Source organism: Pseudophryne corroboree, chromosome 6 (assembly GCF_028390025.1).
Source record: "Pseudophryne corroboree isolate aPseCor3 chromosome 6, aPseCor3.hap2, whole genome shotgun sequence".
NCBI classification, from domain to species: Eukaryota; Metazoa; Chordata; class Amphibia; order Anura; family Myobatrachidae; genus Pseudophryne; species Pseudophryne corroboree.
In genome coordinates, this window is record NC_086449.1 from 201,273,879 (window position 1) to 201,299,596 (window position 25,718).

A 25,718-nucleotide genomic window follows, 5' to 3' on the forward strand; every position below is an offset into this window, starting at 1 on the left:
AGCGTTCAGCGCCATTTTCCTGCCTGCAGAAACGCTGTCAGTGAAGAGCAGTCCCTCCAGAGCAACTCCAGCTATCTCTTACGGTACCAGGGGGTTGTAGAAGGGGAAGGGGGGGGGGGGAGGCTGTGTAAAGACTGTGTAACCTATTAAGGTGCACAGTCAGCGCTGGTTGGGGTCTCCCTATACCTTGAAAGCGCTGTGTGTGGGTTGGCTCCAATCTCTGTGTATCTCTTGCCAGTCTTAGGGGTAAAACTCTGTCTAGCCTCCCCTGTGTGTGTGTGGAGTGTTTGGGGTCTCCATTTAGCTATGTCCAGGGACTCTGTGTCATATGCTGCAGAGGATATGTCCCCTCAGGATGATCTCATTCCATATAATCAGGATTGCACTGTTTTAGCGCAGATACCAGCAAGGGAGCCTGAATGATTATCCTCTATCAAATCTATGATTTCTCAGATTTCTACTACGGTTGCACAGAATGAATCTGCAACTCAGGTTTTACAAAACTCTATGGCAGTTTGGTCCGGTTCCGTTACCTCAGGGCCCCCTTCTGTATGTTCCCACAAACGTGCTCTTGCCCAGATTATGCAAGATGACATGGATACCGATTCTGACACGGCAGACGGTGATGGGCATATGCTCAGGGGGGGCGCATCTCTTGCTAAAGGGGTGCAGTTGATGATAGAGGCTATCAGGGATGTGTTGAATATTGCTGATACAACACCTGAGCAGGTTGAGGAGGCTTACTTCACTGATAATAAGAAAGCCTCGCTAACCTTCCCTGCGTCCAAAGAATTAAATGCTATTTTTTTTAAAAGCATGGAAAAATCCGGAGAAAACATTCCAGATCGCTAGAAGGGTTCTGGTTGCTTTCCCCTTCCCCGAGGAGGATAGGAAAAAATGGGAAAACCCACCCATAGTGGACGCGTCTGTATCCAGACTCTCGAAAAAGGTGGTTTTACCTGTCCCAGGATCTACCGCCTTAAAGGAGCCGGCTGATCACAAAATTGATACTACGCTCCAATCCATATACATGGCTTCAGGGGCGATACTACGTCCTACTATTGCCTGTGCATGGATTTACAAAGCTATAGTAAAGTGGTCAGGCACGTTACTTGAGGATGTTGATACAATGGATAAAAGTGACGTTGAATTGTTTTTACGTAACGTTCAGGATTCTGCAGGTTTTATGGTGGAATCCATGAAAGATCTGGGTTCAATGGCTGCAGGAATATCTTCCATGTCGGTCTCAGCTCGTCGAGGAATGTGGCTGCGCCAGTGGTCTGCCGACGCGGAATCCAGGAGAGGTGTGGAGAGCCTACCCTACACAGGTCAGCGTTGGATGCGTGGATCTCCACAGCTACAGTGGGTAAGTCGCCTTTTCTTCCCTCAGCTGCACCTGCTACGAAGAAACCTTTTTCTTCAGCTGCATCACAGTCCTTTCGGGTTGCTAAAACAAGAAAGGCCAAACCGTCCAACACCTTCTTTAGAGGAGGTCAACCACAATCCAAGAAACCTGCTGCTGAGGGTTCCCAGGAACAAAAGCCTACTTCCAGTACACCAAAGTACTCAGCATGACGGTGGACCGCGCGGCCTGGAGGTAGGGCCGGTGGGGGCGAGACTCAGACATTTCAGTCACGTCTGGGTGTCGTCCGGCCTGGATCCCTGGGTACAAGATATTGTGTCCCAGGGTTACCGGCTGGAATTTCAAGATCTCCCTCCTCACCGGTTCTTCAAATCAGGTTTGCCAGCTTTGCCGGCAGACAGGGCTATCCTACAGGGAGCCATCCAGAAGTTGGTGGAGGCACGGGTTATTGTACCAGTTCCTCCCCAGATGCAAAACAAAGGTTACTATTCAAACCTTTTCGTGGTACCGAAACCGGATGGTTCGGTCAGGCCCATTCTGAACTTAAAATCACTAAACCCCTTTCTGAGGGAGTTCAAGTTCAAAATGGAGTCTCTAAGGGCAGTGATATCAGGTCTGGAGGAAGGGGAACTCCTGGTATCCCTGGATATCAAGGATGCGTACCTCCACATTCCGATTTGGCTGCCGCATCAAGCTTATCTCCGATTCGCACTGTTGGACTGTCATTTTCAGTTCCAGGCCCTGCCATTCGGCCTCTCTACAGTACCGAGGGTATTCACCAAGGTGATGGCGGAAACGATGGTTCTACTCCGCAGACAAGGAGTGAATATAATTCCATATCTGGACGATCTGCTGATAAAGGCATCGTCCAAGGAGAAGCTGTTACGGTCCATAGCTCTCACGACCCAGCTCCTCAAGGAACATGGTTGGATCCTGAATCTTCCAAAATCACATTTGGAACCAACAAGAAGGATGTCCTTTCTCGGAATGATCCTTGACACGGAAGTGCAGAGGGTGTTTCTTTCAGAGGAAAAAGCGTCAGTGATAAAACAATGGTCCGGGATGTCCTGAAGCCAGCCTGGGTGTCGGATCATCAGTGCTTTCGCCTTCTGGGGAAGATGGTGGCCTCTTACGAGGCTCTGCAGTACGGGAGGTTTCATGCTCGGTCCTTCCAACTGGATCTCGTGGACAAGTGGTCAGGATCTCATCTCCACACGCCAAAGGCCAGTATTTCACTCCTCTGGTGGATCCAATTGCCTCACCTTCTGGCGGGCCGCAGGTTCGGGATTCAGGACAGGGTCCTTCTAACCACGGATGCGAGCCTTCAGGGCTGCGGAGCAGTCACTGAATGAGTAACCTTCCGAGGACGGTGGTCAAGCCTGGAAGCGGGCCTGCCCATCAACATCCTGGAACTGAGAGCCGTCTACAATGGTCTTCTCCAAGCGGCCCATCTTCTGAGAAATCGGGCCATTTAAGTGAAGTAACGACAGTGGCTTACATAAACTGACAGCCGGAACGAAGAGCAGAGCTGCAATGTCAGAGGTAAACAGAATCATCCTCTGGACAGAAAAACACACGTTGGCGCTGTCAGCAATCTTCATTCCTGGAGAAGACAACTGGGAAGTGGACTTCCTCAGCAGACACGATCTCCATCCAGGAGAGTGGGGTCTCCATCCGGAGGTGTTCCAGGAGGTAACAGATCTTTGGGGCGTACCCCAAATCGACATGATGGCCTCTTGTCTCAACAAGAAGCTTCGGCGGTATTGTTCCAGGTCGAGGGACCCGCAAACAGTGGCGGTGGACGCCCTAGTAACTCCGTGGGTGTTCCAGTCGGTGTACGTGTTTCTTCCACTTCCACTCATTCCAAGAGTTCTCAAACTTATAAGGAGAACAAGAGTTCAGGCAATCCTCATTGCTCCGGACTGGCCAAGAAGGGCTTGGTACGCGGATCTTCTGGATCTACTGCTAGAAGAGCCGAGGCCTCTTCCTCTTCAGGAGGACCTGCTGCAGCAGGGGCCGTTCGCCTATCAAGACTTACCACGGCTACGTTTGACGACATGGAGGTTGAACACCAGATACTAGCTCGGAAGTGCATTCCGAACAAGGTTATTCCTACCCTGATACAGGCTAGGAAAGGAGTAACGTCAAAACATTACCATCGTATTTGGAAAAAATATGTATCTTGGTGTGAATCCAAGAAGTTTCCTGGGTGGAGTTTCAACTTGGACGTTTTCTCCTCTTCCTGCAAGCAGGTGTGGATATGGGCCTAAGGTTAGGATCCATAAAGGTCCAAATTTCGACCCTATCCATTTTCTTCCAGAAACAGTTGGCTGCCCTCCCTGAGGTTCAGACTTTTTTGAAGGGAGTTCTGCACATCCAACCTCCGTTTGTAACGCCTACGGCGCCTTGGGATCTTAACGTGGTGTTACAGTTCCTCCAGTCGGACTGGTTTGAACCTCTACAGGAGGTTGAGGTCAAGTTTCTCATGTGGAAGGTTGTCACTTTATTGGCCTTAGCTTTTGCTAGACGTGTGTCGGAGTTGGGGGCTTTGTCATGTAAAAGCCCATACTTGATCTTCCATGAAGACAGAGCTGAGCTTCGGACACGTCAGTTGTTCTTCCGAAGGTTGAACCAACCAACCTATTGTGGTGCCAGTTGCGACTGACTCCTCATTTTCATCAAAGTCCTTAGATGTTGTAAGGGCACTAAAAATCTATGTTAGGAGGACTGCTCGTCACAGAAAATCGAACTGTTTGTCCTGTATGATCCCAAGAAAATTGGGTGTCCTGCTTCTAAGCAGACGATCTCTCGCTGGATCAGGTTCACTATCCAGCATGCGTATTCTACGGCAGGCTTGCCGTATCCTACGTCTGTTAAGGCCCACTCTACTCGTAAGGTGGGTTCTCCCTGGGTGGCTGCCCGGGGTGTCTCGGCCTTACAACTCTGCCGAGCAGCTACTTGGTCGGGGTCGAACACGTTTGCAAAGTTCTACAAGTTCGATACTTTGGCCTCTGAGGACCTTAAGTTTGGTCAATTGTCATGATCCGGATTACTGGACGCCATTATCTACCTTACAGGTGTCTCCTGAGGCTGGCTCAGCGTTCCAGGGCCGGGTCTCAGTCGTGCTGCTGACATCCTCACTCCACATCTCCTCCCTGTCATTCCGCAGGCGCTGTCACAGAGAGCTCATAAAGTTAAAGATGGCGTTCCCAGCCCTCCACGGCCTCCGCCGCCATTTCTGCACTTCCAGTACTCAAATAAGTCTGCATGGCGTCTCCTGCCTGCTGCGGCCTCTGCCACCATTCCAGTGAATCAAGTGTGCAAGTTGGCGTCTGTTGCCTCCGCGGCCTCCGCCGCCATTACGGTTATTTCTCACATGGCTCCATAAACTAACTTTCCCTCCAAATGCTAGTATGGGTGCAGCCATGTTGGTTTCACTCACATGACACTACTTCCACCAATCCGCTGAACTCTGTCTGATTGACCAGCCAATCCCTGCACTGCTGCAGGTATAAAGGTCCTGTTCCTGAACCAGGAAGTTGTCAGTGCTTCAGTTGTCAAACCCAGTGTTACCAGTCTCCTTGCTTTGTGGTTGTTCGCTCATTACAGGTATTCCAGCTCCTGTCTTCAACTCTACTAGAGACCCGCACCAGTTTAACATCCAGCGGTGCAGCCTGACTCCACAGTGTTCTAGCACTGCTCCCTGCAGCTGGCAGTGTCTACACCGGCTTCAGCAGTCAGCTTTCAGCGGTGTTCTGTTACCAGCAATCATCGGTGCTCCGCCATCGAACACCAGCAATCATCGGTGCTCTGCCATCGGATACCAGCAATCATCGGTGCTCCGCAATTGACTCCTTAATTCCATCGATCACTAGCATCACCAGTGCTCCTAGCTATTTCTCCAGCTACACTGGTTTATCAAGCACTCCGTTCATCTCAGCATCCGGTCCGGTTCCGTCCGGCCTATTCAGCAACTAACTCATCCTGCAGTCAATACAACCAGCTTCCAGAGGACCACCTGCTGGTCAGTTCCTGTACTCATTCTACCACTCAGCATTCGGGTATCGTTAAGGACATTCCATCTCCTAGTCTGCATAGACTGATACCTATCATTACCGTACCCAGAAGCATCTGCATCTCTGCTACATTTACAGGAACTGTGTATTGCCTATTTCATTTACCATTTCTGACGTTGCTGCTGTTATACCACCTGAACAGTGCTTTAATAAAACTTTTAAACTTACTCCTCTTGTCGTGGTCATGCCTTCGGGCTGGGGTACTGCTTGTCTAAGAGTCCCATTCTACCGCCCAGGTTTAATTATACCGCAGCCCCTACAACTGAGGCTTCCTCCTGTTAGCACCAGCCCTCAGTTGTGACAGTAAGCACTGACCTAATGAATCCGTCCGGAGACCAAGACCAAGCGTTCAGGCCGATGCACGAACTGGCAGCCCGACTTGAACATCAGGAGGCTGCACAAGGCCATGTTATCCGCTGTCTCCAGGACCTCTCCTCTCGGCTGGATGGAATCCAAATAACCCTCCGTGGTTCAGGGGCATCCAGTGTGCCAACTGCAGTACCTACGGTGGTAACCCCACCCACCATACCCATTTCTGCTCCACGTCTCCACTTACCGACTCCAGCGAAATTTGATGGATTCCCAAAAGCCTCCAGGGGATTCCTCAACCAGTGCGAAATTCATTTCGAGTTACAACCTGGCAGTTTCCCAACTGACCGCACCAAGGTTGCCTACATCATCTTCCCTCCTCAGTGGCTCCGCCCTTGATTGGGCATCACCCCTATGGGAGAGATCGAATACTATGCTGTCCTCCTACACAGACTTTGTGGCAACATTCAGGCGCATCTACGACGAGCCAGGTCGTATAACCTCAGCCTCTTCAGAGATCCTCCGGTTACGCCAGGGGACACGAACCGTTGGGCAATATTTAATACAGTTCCATATTCTGGCATAAGAACTTTCATGGAATGACAATGCTTTGTATGCAGCCTTTTGGCATGGCCTATCTGAACGTATCAAGGACGAGCTGGCTACCAGAGACTTGCATTCAAAGTTAAACAAGCTCATATCTCTATGTACCAAAGTTGACCTGCGTTTCCGAGAAAGGGCAGTTGAGCGAGGAAGGTCATCATTTCTCAAGTCTTCTACTGCTACTCCTCCTCGTCAACCATCTCCGCCCAAGGACGAACCCATGCAGATAGGTCACTCTCGTCTATCTCCGGCAGCGCGTAGAAGACGTCTTTCTGACTGTATTGTGCTGCCCCATCTCATCTTATTAATGCCTGTCCCAAGCGTCCGAGAAACTCCAAGTCCTAGCCCACCAAGGAGAGGGTCAGCTAGGAGTAATGCACTCCTCTCCATCTTCAAGTGATTGCAACCTCCCAGTCTCGCTTCAAGTGGCTAAGCGCACTAGGAACATTACTGCCCTGTTAGACTCTGGAGCAGCTGGGAACTTTATGACTGAGGAATACGTCAAGCGGTGGTCCCTACCCACCGAGAGACTCTCGTCTTCCATATCCTTGACTGCCGTGGATGGCAGTAGGATTTCCGATGCAGTCATTTCCTCCAAGACTCTGCCTATCCGTCTGAAGGTAGGAGCTCTTCATTCAGAACTAATTTCCTTTTTGGTGATTCCAAAGGCCACTGATCCTGTGGTTTTGGGCCTTCCATGGCTTCGTCTACATAACCCCCAGATTGATTGGATAAAGACTCATATCCTGGCATGGGGTTCCTCCTGCTCCGAGACCTGTCTTTCCAAAGTGCTTCCAGTTTGTTCTTCATCCTCCAAGTCTTCCGATGTCCCGCCTCCTCCATATCAAGATTATACAGATGTGTTCAGCAAATCTTCTACCGATATTCTTCCCCCTCATAGGGAATGGGATTGCCCTATCGACCTCATTCCGGGGAGGAATATATTAAAGAAAACTTGACTAAAGGGTTTATCCGACCTTCTTCTTCCCCAGCTGGCGCAGGTTTCTTCTTCGTAAAGAAGAAAGACGGTGGCCTGCGGCCGTGTATCGATTACCGAGGTTTGAACGACATCACTATAAAGAACTGGTATCCTCTGCCTCTGATTACTGAACTCTTCGACCGTGTTAGCGATGCAACCATCTTCACGGAGTTAAATTTGAGGGGAGCCTACAACCTCATTCCGATCCGGAAGGGTGACGAGTGGAAGACCACATTTAACACCCGTGACGGACATTACGAGTACCTCATCATGCCTTTCGGACTCAGTAACGCTCGAGCCGTTTTCCAACACTTCGTGAACGAGATCTTCAGAGACATCCTCTATCGTCATGTCATGGTCTACCTCGATGACATCCTCATCTTTGCTAACGATCTGGAGAAACATCGTTTCTGGGTGAAGGAGGTTCTGTCCTGTCTCCGTGCCAATCATCTTTAATGCAAGTTGGAAAAATGTGTCTTTGAAGTTAAGTCCATTCCGTTTCTAGGCTACATTGTGTCCGGTTCCGGTCTAGAGATGGATCCTGAGAAACTGCTAGCTATTCAAGATTGGCCGATACCTACAACCCTCAAGGGGGTCCAGAGATTCTTAGGATTCGCCAATTACTACAGAAAATTTATTCGAGACTTTTCCACCATTGTGGCGCCTGTTACTGCCCTTACCAAGAAGGGTGCCAATCCTTCCAAGTGGTCAAAAGAAGCATATCCAAGCTTTCCATCTGTTGAATCAAAGGTTCATCTCAGCTCCAGTTCTGAAACAGACAGATACCAACTCGCCCTTCACCCTTGAGGTGGATGCCTCTTCCGTTGGAGTTGGCGCAGTCCTGTCTCAAAGAGCCAATGACGGTCATCTACATCCTTGTGGCTTCTTCTCCCAGAAGTTCTCTCCTGCTGAGCGCAATTACGCCATTGGCGATCAAGAACTTTTGGCTATCATACTCGCTCTGGAAGAGTTGAGATACTTGCTAGAGGGAGCTTCTCACACCATTACCATTCTGACGGACCACAAAAATCTCCTGTATTTGAAAGGCGCACAATGTCTCAATCCTCGCCAAGCCAGGTGGGCACTTTTTTTTTCTAGGTTCAACTTTAAACTCCAGTTCGGTCCGGGGTCACAGAATCGCAAGGCTGATGCCCTTTCCCGCTCTTGGGAGCAAGAAAATGAGTCTGAGTCTACTGACAAGCATCCTATTATTGATCCAGTAGCATTCTCCACAGTGAGGATGGACTCTATGCCCCCACCAGGGAAAAGTCTCGTAAAACCGTCTCTCAGGAAGAAGCTCTTGCATTGGGCACATTCTTCTCACTTCGCCGGACACACGAGCATCCAGAAAACCATAGAATTCATCTCCAGATCATACTGGTGGCCGACCGTGAAAAAGGACGTCACGGAGTTTATTGCTTCCTGCCCAAAATGTGCCCAACACAAAGTACCTCGCCAGTCACCTGCTGGGCAACTGGTTCCTCTATCTGTTCCTCATCGTCCGTGGACCCATTTGTCAATGGACTTTATTACGGACCTTCCTATGTGTAACAAGTTTAATACCATCTGGGTGGTAGTTGACCGGTTCACCAAGATGGCTCATTTCATTCCCCTCACCGGTTTTCTGTCAGCTTCCAAGTTGGCTCAAGTCTTCATCCAGGAGATCTTCAGACTACATGGTCTTCCTGAGGAGATAATTTCCGACAGAGGTGTACAGTTTGTAGCCAAGTTCTGGCAAAGTTTGTGTTTAGCCCTCCAAGTCAAGTTGAAATTCTCCTCAGCTTATCACCCCCAGACCAACGGGCAAACTGAGAGGGTGAATCAGGACTTGGAGGCCATTCTCCACAGCTATATGTGTCCTCTTCCCAAGATGAGTGGGTTCAACTCCTTCCCTGGGCCGAGTTCTGCCATAACAATCAGTATCACTCTTCATCTTCTTCCACGCCATTCCTCACCAACTATGGATTTCACCCAAAAGTTCCTGAATTTCAACTGCTTCCAGCAACCTCGGTGCCTGCAGCTGATATCACTCTTCGTCAGTTTTCAAATAACTGGAAGAATGTCCAAGCAGCTCTTCTCAAAGCATCTTTTAGGTACAAGAAGTTTGCAGATAAGAAACGTAGGGCAATTCCTGCCCTCAAAGTGGGTGATTATGTTTGGCTGTCTACGAATAATCTGAGGCTGAGAGTTCCAATCATGAAATTCGCTCCCCGTTATATCGGTCCTTTTCTGATTGAACAAGTCATCAACCCAGTGGCTTACAAACTCCAGCTACCTCCATTCCTGAAAATTCCCAGGACATTTCATGTCTCACTTCTTAAACTGCTGATCCTGAATCGCTTCTATTCAGCGCTTCCTATCAGCTCCCAAAGTCCAGACTCAACATGGGGTTGAGTATGAGGTTGCCGAAATTCTGGATTCACACTTCCGTTACGGTCAACTTCAGTACCTGATCGACTGGAAGGGCTATGGCCCTGAGGAACGTTCCTGGACCAATGCCTCAGATGTTCATGCTCCTAAACTAGTCCGGAATTTCCACTCCAGATTTCCTCAGAAGCCTAAGAAGTGTCCTGGGGCCACGCCTAAAGGGGGGGTGCTGTCACGATCCGGGTTACTGGACGCCATTATCTACCTTTCAGGTGTCTCCTGAGGCTGGCTCAGCGTTCCAGGGCCAGGTCTCAGTCGTGCTGCTGACATCCTCACTCCACATCTCCTCCCTGTCATTCCGCAGGCGCTGTCACATAGAGCTCATAAAGTTAAGGATGGCGTTTCCAGCCCTCCGCGGCCTCTGCCGCCATTTCTGCACTTCCAGTACTCAAATAAGTCTGCATGGCGTCTCCTGCCCGCTGCGGTCTCTGCCGCCATCTCTGTGATTCAAATGCGCAAACCAGCCTACATGGCGTCTCCTGCCCGCTGCGGCCTCTGCCGCCATTCCGGTGAATCAAGTGTGCAAGTTGGCGTCTGTTGCCTCCGCGGCCTCCGCCGCCATTACTGTTATTTCTCACATGGCTTCATAAACTAACTTTCCCTCCAAATGCTAGTATGGGCGCAGCCATGTTGGTTTCAGTCACATGACACTACTTCCACCAATCCGCTGTACCGCTGAACTCTGATTGACCAGCCAATCCCTACACTGCTGCAGGTATAAAGGTCCTGGAACCAGGAAGTTGTCAGTGCTTCAGTTGTCAAACCCAGTGTTACCAGTCTCCTTGCTTTGTGGTTGTTCGCTCATTACAGGTATTCCAGCTCCTGTCTTCAACTCCACTAGAGACCCGCACCAGTTTAACATCCAGCGGTGCAGCCTGACTCCACAGTGTTCTAGCACTGCTCCCTGCAACTGACAGTGTCTACACCAGCTTCCAGCGGTCAGCTTTCAGCGGTGTTCTGTTACCAGCAATCGGTGCTCCTTCATCGAACACCAGCAATCATCGGTGCTCTGCCATTGAATACCAGCAATCATCGGTGCTCCACCATCGACTCCTTAATTCCATCGATCCCTAGCACCACCAGTGCTCCTAGCTATTCCTCCAGCTACACTGGTTCATCAAGCACTCCGTTCATCTCAGCATCGGTCCGGTTCCGTCCGGCCTATTCAGCAACTAACTCATCCTGCAGTCAATACAACCAGCTTCCAGAGGACCACCTGCTGGTCAGTTGCTGTACTCATTCTACCACTCAGCATTCGGGTATCGGTTAAGGACATTCCATCTCCTAGTCTGCATAGACTGATACCTATAATTACCGTACCCAGAAGCATCTGCATCTCTGCTACATTTACAGGAACTGTGTATTGCCTATTTCATTTACCATTTCTGACGTTGCTGCTGTTATACCACCTGAACAGTGCTTTAATAAAACTTTTAAACTTACTCCTCTTGTCGTGGTCACGCCTTCGGGCTGGGGTACTGCATGTCTAAGAGTCCCAATTCTACCGCCCAGGTTTAATTATACCGCAGTCCCTACAACTGAGGCTTGCTCCTGTCAGCACCAGCCCTCAGTTGTGACAAATTGGTTCTGCAGGAGCCTCCGCGCGCTCCCTCCCGTTCTGGGAGCTTTGGTACATCCCCATGATACTAATGTGGACACCAGCATCCTCTAGGACCTAAGAGAAAATAGGATTTTAATTACCTACCGGTAAATCCTTTTCTCGTCCTCCGTAGAAGATGCTGGGCGCCCGCCCAGCGCTTCGTGATCTGCAGTGGTTATTTAGTTCAGTACTGCTTAGTTCTAGGTTAAGTACTGTTTTGTTACTTGGTAAGTAATCTTGTTCAGCCGTTGCTGATGTTTCAAGCTAGTTAGCTTGGTTTGCCTTGTGTGTTAGCTGGTGTGAATCTCGCCACTATCTGTGTAAAATCCTTCGCTCGAAGATGTACGTCTCCTTGGGCACAGTTTCTAGACTGAGTCTGGTAGGAGGGACATAGTGGGAGGAGCCAGCCCACACTCTCAAACTCTTAAAGTGCCAGTGGCTCCTAGTGGACCCGTCTATACCCCATGGTACTAATGTGGACCCCAGAATCCTCTACAGCAGGGCTGGCCAAACCGGTCCTCGAGATCTACCAACAGTTCATGTTTTCCAGGCCTCCTGGAGATCTGTAGAATTGTCAGTTAGGAATGAATACAGCACATCTTAATTAGTAATGACTACACCTGTGCACCAGCTAGGTAGTCTGGAAAATGTGAGCTGTTGGTAGATCTCGAGGACCGGTTTGGCCAGCCCTGCTCTACAGACTACAAGAAAAGGATTTACCGGTAGGTAAATAAAATCGTATTATAACTGTTTTATTAATAATGTCAGTGGCCATGCTGGGGATTGTCCTAAAATGGATGTAGCCTGTTTGTAGTGTCATAGGTGTAGGTAGAAGAGATGGGGTTAGCATCCACACGCCACCAGAGTGATTAAAAGTGGAGGCTTGCTATGAGGCTATACCCCCTTTTTCGGCACATGTGGGGTCCCAAGTTAAAACTTAGATGTTTGGAAGTACAGTATGGGACTGGCTTCTGCACTGTGGATGTTATTAGCACTGTAGCTTTTTTTATAGAAAACATTATGGAGGTGATTCATTTTAAATCTGCCCCACCTGCAGTGCATAGTTTGTTTTGCCAAGGAGCATAGTTACTTCCTGGGTTTTTTTTTGTTTTGCTCCCAATTCAGAATATTTTAGGTATGCTATTTTTTTAGATGGATGAAAATAGAATCTATATTTCCAAATTGGGCAGCGCTGTTCTCATCACAGAGCTTAGTATAGGGTATCATGGAATACAATGCACGATTACAGATAAATATAACACTGATTTCACTCATTGGGGTAAATTTACTAAGATAGGAGTTCTATTTAAGATGGGATGTTGTCCATAGCAACCAATCAGATTCCATGTATTATCTTCTAGAAGGTGCTAGATAAATGAGAAGTAGAATCTGATTGGTTGCTATGGGCAACATCCCATCTTAAATAGAACTCCCATCTTAGTAATTTTACCCCAAGGGCTTTACTACAGAAGCAAACATCTAGTTGCTATGGATAACAAACTACCTATATTGTACACTCTGATTACCTGGTCTATAACTCCCCTGTGTTCTACACTCTGACTACATGGTCTACAGCTCCCCTGTTCTCTACACGCTGGCTACCTGTCCTTCAGCACCCTGTATTCTATGCTCTGGCTACCTGGTCTACAGCTCCCCTGTGTTCTACACTCTGGCTACCTGTCCTACAGCTCCCTGCATTCTATACTCTGGCTAGCTGGTCTATAGCTCCCTGTGTTCTACTGTATAATCTGACTACCTGGTCTACAACTCAACTGTGTTGTACACTCTGACTACATGGTCTACAGCTCCCCTGTGTCCTACACTCTGGCTACCTGGCCTACAGCTTCCTGTATTCTACACTCTGGCTACCTGGTCTATAGCTCCCTGTGTTCTGCTGTATAATCTGACTACCTGGTCTATAACTCCCCTGTGTTGTACACTCTGATTACATGGTCTACAGCTCCCCTGTGTTCTACACTCTGGCTACCTGTCCTACATCTCCCTGTGTTCTACACCCTGGCTACCTGGTCTACAGCTCCCTGTGTTCTACACTCTGGATACCTGGTCTACAGCTCCCTGTGTTCTACACTCTGGCTACCTGGTCTACAGCTCCCTGTGTTCTACACTCTGGCTACCTGGTCTACAGCTCCCCTGTGTTCTACACTCTGGATACCTGATCTACAGCTCCCTGTGTTCTACTGTACAATCTGACTGCCTGGTCTACAACTCCCTTCTGTTGTAAACTCTGACTACATGGTCTACAGATCCCTGTGTTCTGCACTTTGGATACCTGGTCTATAGCTACCTATGTTCTATACTGTGACTCCCTGGTCTAGAGCTCCCTGTGTTCTACACTCTGGCTACCTGGTCTACAGCTCCCCTGTGTTCTACACTCTGGCTACCTGTCCTACATCTCCCTGTGTTCTACACTCTGGCTACCTGGTCTACAGCTCTCCTGTGTTTTACACTCTGGCTACCTGGTCTATAGCTCCCTGTGTTCTACACTCTGGCTACCTGGTCTACAGCTCCCCTGTGTTCTACACTCTGGCTACCTGGTCTACAGCTCCCTGTGTTCTACACTCTGGCTACCTGGTCTAGAGCTCCCCTGTGTTCTACACTCTGGCTACCTGGTCTACAGCTCCCTGTGTTCTACACTCTGGCTTCCTGGTCTACGGCTCCCCTGTGTTCTACACTATGGCTACCTGGTCTACAGCTCCCTGTGTTCTACACTCTGGCTACCTGGTCTACAGCTCCCTGTGTTCTATACTCTGGCTACCTGGTCTACAGCTCCCTGTGTTCTATACTCTGGCTACCTGGTCTACAGCTCCCTGTGTTCTATACTCTGGCTACCTGGTCTACAGCTCCCTGTGTTCTATACTCTGACTACCTGGTCTATATTTCCCTGTGTTCTACACTCTGGCTACCTGGTCTATATCTCCCTGTGCCTTATCTTCAACTTTTTTGTTTTCTACACTGACAACCTGGTGCACCCTCCTCTGTAATTTCTCCTAATCCATAACATCCAGTCACTGAGCGTATTCTGTTTTATGATTCCCTGGACTACAACTCTTCTGCATTCTCTACCCTGTGACAACATGGTGGTAGACAAGGATGTGTAGGATGAAGGTAACCAGGACAGGGGTGCGCATGTGGAGCGATAAAATACAAGGCTAGCCACAAGCTTATGCTGTATAACACAGCATAAGCTGGCTACCTGTCCTACATCTCACTCTGGCTACCTGGTCTACAGCTCCCTATGTTCTATACTCTGACTCCCTGGTCTAGAGCTCCCTGTGTTCTATACTCTGGCTACCTGGTCTACAGCTCCCCTGTGTTCTACACTCTGGCTACCTGTCCTACATCTCCCTGTGTTCTACACTCTGGCTACCTGGTCCACAGCTCTCCTGTGTTCTACACTCTGGCTACCTGGTCCACAGCTCCCTGTGTTCTACACTCTGGCTACCTGGTCTACAGCTCCCCTGTGTTCTACACTCTGGATACCTGGGGGTATATTTACTAAGCTCCCGATTTTGACCGATTTGGTGTTTTTGCTTCAAAGTGTCATCTCGGGAATTTACTAAACTCAAATCTCGGCAGTGATGAGGGCATTCGTATTTTTTTGGAAGTCAAAGAAAAAAAATACGAATGAATACACCACCGTGAAAGTGCAAGTGAAAGTGCATTTTCGGCCGTAAAAAAAAACGAATCGTAAAAAAAGGCTGGAAAAAAATAGACCTGCTTTTGAGAAGCGTGTTTACATGTGTTTCCAATTCTACATTAATCACACTTGCATTTTTGGCCCTTTAAAAGGGAACCAAGCACATTTTTAACATCTCTCACTCTGAAATGGCTGCTGGAGTGTGTAGTACTGGGTTTTTTTTTGGGCTGTGGGTTACCTGAGAGTGCTCCATCAGGCTACAATAAACCAGGGCCAGGAAACTGACCATGGTCAGTAGGTTGTCCATGTTCCGCGGAGGCTGCGCAGGGCTCTTTTTTTTTAGGGGGCGTTTAAACTTAAACGCATTGGCCGATGACCAGCTCATACAGATGTTCTGGCTACATACAAACATCATTTTCCGTCTGTAGGACTTTGTCAAACTGGACCTAGATCCTGAGACAGCACGCTCTCGCTCTGTCCCAGGCCTGGACAAACTCCTGGCTGTGTTGCACTATATGGCTACTGGCAGCTTTCACGCTGTGACTGGCGATGTAATTGCTATCTCACAGCCCACCTTTTCGAAAGTTTAAAATCAGGTAAGTTAACACATACATACTCCTCTATGTCTAAGTTGTGCTTCTGTTATGTAAGATAACACAGTATTGTATTTTTAACAGGTCATGACAGTCACCTTATATTTTGTAATGTCCACTCAGGTTTTGGATGCTTTGTATCCACACATAGATGCCTCTATCTGCTTCCCTACCCAGGAGTCGCAGTGGCATGCAGTCAGGGTATCTTTCTATGAGCTTGCTGGCATGCCCAATGTGCTGGGTGCCATAGATTGCACACAAGTTGAGCTGAGACCACCTAGGGGCAGCCAATACATTTATACAAATAGACATCTGGCCCACTCAACTAATGTCCAGGTGGTTTGTGTTGCAAATCTAAAACTTATGAGTGTTGTTGCGGGTTACCCTGGCGGCTGACATGACTCCTTCATCCTCAGTCAGTCATCCCTCTTTGACCAATTTGAGGGCGGACAAATGCCTGATGGATGGCTGCAGGGTATGTTCCAAATTTGTAGTGTGTATGTGTGTTAACCTCAACATCGTCATTCTGTTTCTTAATATTTACCTAAACCACATGTCCTACTGTTGGCTATATCTGTCTTTCAGGTGATGGGTGATATGGGTTCTTATCTTGGCTTCTTACTCCATTGTCCCAACCTCATTCCCCTGCTGAACACAATTACAATAATGCACATAAGTCCACGCGGAATGTGGTAGAAAGCTGTTTTGGTGTGCTGAAATCTATGTTTCGGTGTCTGGATAAGTCAGCATGACTTTTGTTGTATAGTCCCTCAAAGGTGACTAGGATTGTGTTCTGCTGCTGTTTTCTTCATAACATGTGTTTGTGTCAACATCTGCCACATGTTGAGGAGGAGGAGAATGATGTTGGTGAGGAAGTAAACAGTCAGCAAGTAGAGGAGATAGAAACATCTTGTGACAATGTGAGTACAGATGTAGGGAGGCAGGTAAGCCAATAACTGATTATGCATCATTTTACCGGTAAGTCTTAATTTATCTAACGCAACATTGGCTAACCCCAAACCTAAAATATATGGAGTTATGATTTATGTTTGTGATGCGTTTTTGTTTTATATTAGGCATGTTGTTTACAATTAGTCAATAACATTTTCATTTCTCTGACGTCCTAGTGGATGCTGGGAACTCCGTAAGGACCATGGGGAATATACGGGCTCCGCAGGAGACTGGGCACTCTTTAAAAGAAAGATTAGGTACTATATCTGGTGTGCACTGGCTCCTCCCTCTATGCCCCTCCTCCAGACCTCAGTTAGAATCTGTGCCCGGCCAGAGCTGGATGCACTTAGTGGGCTCTCCTGAGCTCACTAGAAAAGAAAGTATTTGTTAGGTTTTTTATTTTCAGTGAGATCTGCTGGCAACAGACTCACTGCTACGAGGGACTGAGGGGAGAGAAGCAAACCTACCTGCTTGCAGCTAGCTTGTGCTTCTAAGGCTACTGGACACCATTAGGTCCAGAGGGATCGAACACAGGGCCCGACCTCGATCGTCCGTTCCCGGAGCCGCGCCGCCGTCCCCCTTGCAGAGCCAGAAGACGGAAGATAAAGATGAAAAACGGCGGCTGAAGACTCCTGTCTTCATTAAGGTAGCGCACAGCACTGCAGCTGTGCGCCATTGCTCCCATAGCACACCACACACTCCGGTCACTGTTGGGTGCAGGGCGCTGGGGGGGGGCGCCCTGGGCAGTTAGTATACCTTTTGGCACAAATAGCACATAATACAGTGTATAACACTGTATATGTGCAAAAACCCCCGCCATTAACATTATAAAAAGCGGGAGAAGCCCGCCGCTGAAGGGGCGGGGCTATCTTCCTCAGCACAGCCAGCGCCATTTTCTCTTCACAGCTCCGCTGGAAGGACGCTCCCCAGGCTCTCCCCTGCAGTATCCAGTACAACAAGGGTAAAAAAGAGAGGGGGGGGCACATAAATTTAGGCGCAAATTGGTCTTAATAAGCAGCTATTGGGAAAAATCACTCAGTATAGTGACAATCCCTGTGTTATATAGCGCTGTGGTGTGTGCTGGCATACTCTCTCTCTGTCTCCCCAAAGGACTTTGTGGGGTCCTGTCCTCAGTCTGAGCATTCCCTGTGTGTGTGCGGTGTGTCGGTACGGCTGTGTCGACATGTTTGATGTGGAGGGCTACATGGAGGCGGAGCAGGAGCCGATAAGTGTGATGTCGCCCCCTACGGGGCCGCACCGGAGTGGATGGATATGTGGAAGGTATTAACCGACAGTGTCAACTCTTTACATAAAAGGTTTGATGACGTAACAGCCTTGGGACAGCCGGCATCTCAGCCCGCGCCTGCCCAGGCGTCTCAGAGGCCATCAGGGGCCCAAAAACGCCCGCTAGCTCAGATGGCAGACACAGATGTCGACACGGAGTCTGACTCCAGTGTAGACGAGGATGAGACAAATGTACAGTCCACAAGGGCCATCCGATGCATGATTACGGCAATGAAAAATGTGTTGCACATTTCTGACATTAACCCGGTTACCACTAAAAAGGGTATTATGTTTGGGGAGAAAAAGCAGCCAGTGACTTTTCCCCCATCTGATGAATTAAATGAATTGTGTGAAGAAGCGTGGTGTTCCCCTGCTAAGAAACTAGTGATTTCTAAGAGGTTACTGATGGCGTACCCTTTCCCGCCAACGGATAGGTTACGCTGGGAGACATCCCCTAGGGTGGACAAGGCGCTGACACGCTTATCTAAAAGGGTGGCACTGCCGTCTCAGGATACGGCCGCCCTAAAGGAGCCTGCAGATAGAAAGCAGGAGGCTATCCTGAAGTCTGTATATACACACTCAGGTACTATACTGAGACCTGCTATTGCTTCAGCATGGATGTGTAGTGCTGCAGCAGCATGGTCTGATACCCTGTCAGACAACATTGATACCCTCGACAGGGATGCTATTTTGCTAACCATAGAGCATATAAAGGACGTTGTCTTGTATATGAGGGATGCACAGAGGGACATTTGCCGGCTGGCATCTAGAATTAATGCAATGTCCATTTCTGCCAGGAGAGTATTATGGACTCGGCAGTGGACAGGTGATGCTGATTCTAAAAGGCACATGGAGGTTTTGCCTTATAAGGGTGAGGAATTGTTTGGGGACGGTCTCTCGGACCTCGTATCCACAGCAATAGCTGGGAAGTCGACTTTTTTACCTCAGGTTTCCTCACAGCCTAAGACAGCACCGTATTATCAAGTACAGTCCTTTCGGCCTCAGAAAGGCAAGCGGGTCAGAGGCGCATCCCTTCTGCCCAGAGGCAGGGGTAGAGGGAAAAAGCTGCACCAGACAGCCAGTTCCCAGGAACAAAAATCCTCCCCTGCTTCCACTAAGTCCACCGCATGACGCTGGGGCTCCACAGGTGGAGCCAGGTGCGGTGGGGGCGCGTCTCCGGAACTTCAGCGACCAGTGGGTTCGCTCACAGGTGGATCTCTGGGTTCTACAAGTGGTATCTCAGGGATACATGCTGGAGTTCGAGGCGACTCCCCCTCGCCGTTACCTCAAATCAGCCTTGCCAGCGGCTCCCAGGGAAAGGGAGGTAGTGCTGGCGGCTATTCACAAGCTGTACCTTCAGCAGGTGATAATCAAGGTTCCCCTCCTTCAACAGGGACGGGGTTACTATTCAACAATGTTTGTGGTACCGAAACCAGACGGTTCGGTGAGACCCATTCTAAATTTGAAATCCTTGAACACTTATGTAAGGAAGTTCAAGTTCAAAATGGAATCGCTCAGGGCGGTTATTGCAAGCCTGGAAGAGGGGGATTTTATGGTGTCTCTAGACATCAAGGACGCTTATCTGCATGTCCCCATTTACCTACCTTACCAGGAGTACCTCAGGTTTGTGGTACAGGACTGTCATTACCAATTCCAGATGTTGCCGTTTGGTCTGTCCACGGCACCGAGGGTATTTACCAAGGTAATGGCCGAAATGATGATACTCCTTCGGAAGAAGGGAGTTATAATTATCCCATACTTGGACGATCTCCTTATAAAGGCGAGGTCCAAGGAGCAGTTGTTAGTCAACGTAGCACTATCTCGGGAAGTGCTGCAACAGCACGGCTGGATTCTGAATATCCCAAAGTCGCAGCTGATTCCTGCGACGCGTCTGCTGTTCTTGGGCATGATTCTGGACACAGAACAGAAGAAGGTGTTTCTCCCGGTGGAGAAGGCCCAGGAATTGTCATCTCTGGTCAGGGACCTCCTGAAACCAAAACAGGTGTCGGTGCATCACTGCACGCGAGTCCTGGGAAAGATGGTAGCTTCTTACGAAGCAATTCCCTTCGGCGGGTTCCATGCAAGGATCTTTAAGTGGGATCTGTTAGACAAGTGGTCCGGATCGCATCTTCAGATGCATCGGCTGATCACCCTGTCCCCGAGGGCCAGGGTATCTCTGCTGTGGTGGCTGCAGAAGGCTCATCTTCTCGAGGGCCGCAGATTCGGCATACAGGACTGGGTCCTGGTGACCACGGATGCAAGCCTCCGAGGTTGGGGGGCAGTCACTCAGGGAAGGAACTTCCAAGGACTGTGGTCAAGTCAGGAGACTTCCCTTCACATAAATATTCTGGAACTAAGGGCCATTTACAATGCCCTGAGTCAAGCAGAACCCCTGCTTCAAAACCAACCGGCGCTGATTCAGTCAGACAACATCACGGCGGTCGCCCATGTAAACCGACAGGGCGGCACAAGAAGCAGGATGGCGATGGCAGAAGCCACAAGGATTCTCCGATGGGCGGAGAATCACGTGCTAGCACTGTCAGCAGTGTTAATCCGGGAGTGGACAACTGGGAAGCAGACTTCCTCAGCAGGCACGACCTCCACCCGGGAGAGTGGGGACTTCATCCAGAAGTCTTCGCGCTAATTGTAAATCGTTGGGAACGGCCACAGGTAGACATGATGGCGTCCCGTCTCAATGGCCTCTGCCTCTCAGACAGGACCTGTTACAACAGGGGCCCTGTCTGTTCCAAGACTTACCGCGGCTGCGTTTGACGGCATGGCGGTTGAACGCCGGATCCTAACGGAAAAGGGCATTCCAGATGAAGTGATTCCTACGCTGATAAAGGCTAGGAAAGACATGACAGCACAACATTATCACCGTATATGGCGAAAATATGTTGCTTGGTGTGAGGCCAAGAGGGCCGCTACGGAAGAATTCCAGCTGGGTCGATTCCTGCACTTCCTACAGTCAGGAGTGACTATGGGCCTAAAATTAGGATCCATAAAGGTCAAGATTTCGGCCCTATCTATTTTCTTTCAAAAAGAACTGGCTTCACTGCCTGAAGTTCAGACGTTTGTTAAGGGAGTGCTGCATATTCAGCCCCCTTTTGTGCCTCCAGTGGCACCTTGGGATCTTAACGTTGTGTTGGATTTCCTGAAATCCCACTGGTTTGAGCCACTTAAGACCGTGGAGCTAAAATATCTCACGTGGAAAGTGGTCATGCTATTGGCCTTAGCTTCGGCTAGGCGTGTGTCAGAATTGGCGGCTTTGTCGTGTAAAAGCCCTTATCTGATCTTCCATATGGACAGGGCAGAATTGAGGACTCGTCCCCAATTTCTCCCTAAGGTGGTATCAGCGTTTCATTTGAACCAACCTATTGTGGTGCCTGCGGCTACTAGGGACTTGGAGGACTCCAAGTTACTAGATGTAGTCAGGGCTTTGAAAATCTATGTAGCCAGGACGGCTGGAGTCAGGAAAACTGACTCGCTGTTTATCCTGCATGCGCCCAACAAGCTGGGTGCTCCTGCTTCAAAGCAAACTATTGCGCGCTGGATCTGTAGCACGATTGAGCAAGCTCATTCTGCGGCAGGATTGCCGCATCCTAAATCAGTAAAAGCCCATTCCACAAGGAAGGTGGGCTCTTCTTGGGCGGCTGCCCGAGGGGTCTCGGCATTACAGCTTTGCCGAGCTGCTACTTGGTCGGGTTCAAACACATTTGCTAAGTTCTACAAGTTTGATACCCTGGCTGAGGAGGCCCTTGCCTTTGCTCATTCGGTGCTGCAGAGTCATCCGCACTCTCCCGCCCGTTTGGGAGCTTTGGTATAATCCCCATGGTCCTTACGGAGTTCCCAGCATCCACTAGGACGTCAGAGAAAATAAGAATTTACTCACCGGTAATTCTATTTCTCGTAGTCCGTAGTGGATGCTGGGCGCCCGTCCCAAGTGGGGACTCTCTGCAATACATGTATATAGTTATTGCTTAACTAAAGGGTTATTGTTATGAGCCATCTGTTACTGAGGCTCAGTTGTTTTTCATACTGTTAACTGGGTATGGTTATCACGAGTTGTACAGTGTGATTGGTGTGGCTGGTATGAGTCTTACCCTGGATTCCAAATCCTTTCCTGGTAATGTCAGCTCTTCCGGGCACAGTTTCCCTAACTGAGGTCTGGAGGAGGGGCATAGAGGGAGGAGCCAGTGCACACCAGATATAGTACCTAATCTTTCTTTTAAAGAGTGCCCAGTCTCCTGCGGAGCCCGTCTATTCCCCATGGTCCTTACGGAGTTCCCAGCATCCACTACGGACTACGAGAAATAGAATTACCGGTGAGTAAATTCTTATTATTACACTCACTCATTAACAAATTAAACATTACACATATAGCATTTGAGTAATGTGTGATCTTAAACACTATAATTTTGTTGGCCACAATTCTATAAACGTTATTTTTATTTGTCAATACTTTATGTTTTTTTGTTGGCTTGCTCATTTCCTTGTGGTTTTTTTGGTGGCTGCAGAGGATTCTGTTGGCACATTGGGCCGTGTTCTGCTTGAGCGTCTAACTGGAGAGGTAACTGAGGTCTGGCTAGGTGTGGTTGTCCCTGAGCTTGAGCCTTGTTGCTGGGCTGCCAAAAAATTTATGTTTTGGCTCAGGTTGTTGAGGCTTGCTGTCAGTTGTGTTGTTGCGGCTGTGTTGTTGCCGATTATTCTGGATAGGCTTTCTGTGATTAGCTGATTGTTCTGAATTAGTTGAATGAGGGCTTGTTGATGGCGGTTTTGTTCATCCATGATGCGTTGAAAGCTTCCTATCAGTTGGCTGTTGTCTGCTCTCATTTGTTCCATGGTATTGGCCACTCTGCCAAGTTGTACAATCATTCTGCCTGAGTTTCTACTCAGTCTAGGTAGATGATGTGGCAGACTGGCAAGATATTGGCTGTGGTTTTGCAGACAGGCATAGTGTTGGGCCTGTTGTGTGGTCCAACTGGACCAAAAGTCTTGTCCCATTTCTGGCTGGGGTGGTGTTGGGCTCAATTGTTGGGTGGGGGTTGTTTGGGGTGGGGGAGTGATGTCAGCCGGCGTTGGCTGGTTCGGATCAACTGCTTGCAGGTGTAGTGTGAAAGTTTGCTGCAAGTCAGTTTCCTGCTGGGTATCCTGTGGCATGATGCCTGGATCTGTATGGGGTTGAAGACAGCCACAATTTAGTTACTGTTGGGCTTCTGGTTTGATTGTGCTTTACGTCAACATGCATTACTTCTTAATATGCATGAATTAAATTATAAATAGAGTGTGGCCTAAACGTATAATTATATTGGACATTATAGTAAAAACATGTGGCTTCTTTGGTTCCCTACTCATTACAACAATCTTTAAGGTAAATTTTGGACTATGAGCTTTACTTAATGGCCAAACACGTAGAACTGTAAAAATTCAACATTCCACCCTTGACATATTATGTTTAAAGGTTCCTTTTGCCAAACAAACAGAATACATTAAATGTGTACAACAATACACTCATACATTGTTAAAGGCTGTCAGTCTTTCCCAGTAAACATTTTCAATTATAGTGACTAAACATATGCTTAAAAATATGGTTGTCAGAAGTGGCCACACCTATTTTGCACATATTGTTAATTTAAGATGTGTACCACTAAATAATGCTTACCATGGGGTCAAATTACTAAGATTGAATTTGGTTTTAAGATGGGATGTTGTCCATAGCAACCAATAACATTGCAGGGATTATATTCGAGATTGTGCTGTATTGATGTTACGGAGAATAGGATTGGTTGCTATGGCCAACATCATATCTTAAATAGAAGTCCCATCTTAGTAACGTTACCCACATGTGTTTGGTGGTGTGGATTAGTACAAGGATGAGTGTGTGTTTTTTTGTTGTTGTTTTTTGTGTGCAAAAACACTGTGTAAAATGCATTTTTTTTTTTTTAAATTAAGTTTTACTCACCAGACAGCTGAGGGGATTGTGGTTCCTCGCTTTGTGGACTGGCCAAAATGGCTTCTGGTGGCTGAGCCAACACAGCGGAGATGCGCCGTTGTGGTGGTAAGGATGCGGGTGTAGTTACCGCCTCAAGACGGCGTCTCTTAGTACCCATCTTCTGTAGACTGGCAGACCCCTGCGAATGTCGTCTTAGTGGAGTGCGGTGCGATGATGAAGTTCCTATGGGATAATATAAACATTATAAGTCTGTCTTCTATGTGGTCTATTCATGAAGCAGTGAAAAGTGTGGAGAAGTCAGCCAGTGGAGAAGTTGCCCATGGCAACCAATCAGCATTGCTGTAACATTTATAATTTGCATACTATGAAATTGTACGAAGCAGACTCACTTCTCCATGCTTTTACACTGCATCATGAATAGACCCCTGTGTGTTTTCAGAATATGTGTACCCACAAAAATATTACCTGCATCGCCAGCATCCGCATCTCTTGCCAGTGTGCTTTGGGTCCTGGCTGTGCTGGCTCTCTTTCGTACTGTTGAAATATGAATTTAGACCTTATGATCATTATATTGTGAACAGATATTTACTAAAAAACCTTATTTTGATGTGGACATATGAAGAAAATTATGAAAATTAAACTAAACTTTGCTTATGCTTTTCTGGCTGACTTCATTGGGTGTGTATACTTTAATCATGAACCAATTACAACAACCAATTCATACCGTAAAGGCCCATATAGATGGGCCGATGCGGGGAGAGATGTGTGCTGAACGAACCGCTCAGCACACATCTCTCTTGCCGCTCAGCACAGCGCGATCTGTGCTGAGCGTGCGGGGGGAGACGGGGGGGCCGCTCACTTCACCCAGCGGGTGAAGTGAGCGACCCGCTAGATTGGCCTGCACGGCGGGGCTGCGCATCGCTATCGCTGTAAGGGCTACACACGGAGAGATCAGGTTTATATTCTAAGCAATCTAGTCAGATTGCTTAGAATATCGCTCCGTGAGTACCCCCCTTAAGGTGCAGAATTAACAATATTATACAACTACAAAACCAAACGTGGATGTGTAACACAACAAGAATATTAGTCTGTTAGAAAAAAAAATCTTTGTGACAAAAATAACTCACAACAACCAAATATATTATTTCAACAACAACAAAAAAAAAAAATTCTGCGGCAATAATCACATCTTGCACACAAAGGCCTATCCACAACAACATACATTAACCATAAATACATTAAAAAAAATGGATAAAACATTCATGAAAACACGAGTCACACTTCATTTAAAGGCACACCCAAAAATAAAATAAAAATAAAAAAAAACCCAAAAAATTAGATGCAGCAAAAGGGACAGGACAACTGCTAACTTCACAATACAAAGGGAAATAACATAACTATTTATGCAAAAAACTACATCACCAACACATTTGAAAAATTAAACAACTTACAAACACAATTAGCTAGAATACATTTCAGACAACTAAGGAGAAAGCACATATGTTAAAATAATATAAATATTGTACCACAAACTCACCATCCTGCCCAGTGGCGGAACTAGCGAGCGGTGGGCCCAGGTGCGACAAAATGCTTTTGGCCCCCCATCCCATCCAAGTCCACCCCCTCACCCCTGGAGAGGATCTGGTGAGGGGGACCTGCTCAGGGCCAGAGAAATGGATACCTAGCAACAGTGCCGTAACTAGACATTTTAGCACTGTGTGCAAGAAACGGCATCGGAGCCCCACCCCTGCATGCAAAACAGGGGCAGTGCGCGCCACAGGCACGCGCAAAAATACATAGTGGCATGGCTTCGTGGGGAAGGGGTGTGGCCACAAAATAATACCAATTCATAAAACGGTGCACAGTAGTCTCCATTATTCAAATTACGCCGCACAGTAGCACCACTACACCAGGTAGAGACT

At 48.1% G+C, this 25,718-nt stretch overlaps 1 protein-coding gene across 3 annotated transcripts in view; it reads left to right on the forward strand.

The window, feature by feature from the left end:
• LOC134931849 (organic solute transporter subunit beta-like) overlaps positions 1 to 25,718 on the forward strand; it is a 104,372-nt gene that overhangs the window by 12,856 nt on the left and 65,798 nt on the right. The gene's annotated exons all lie outside the window — the stretch shown is intronic.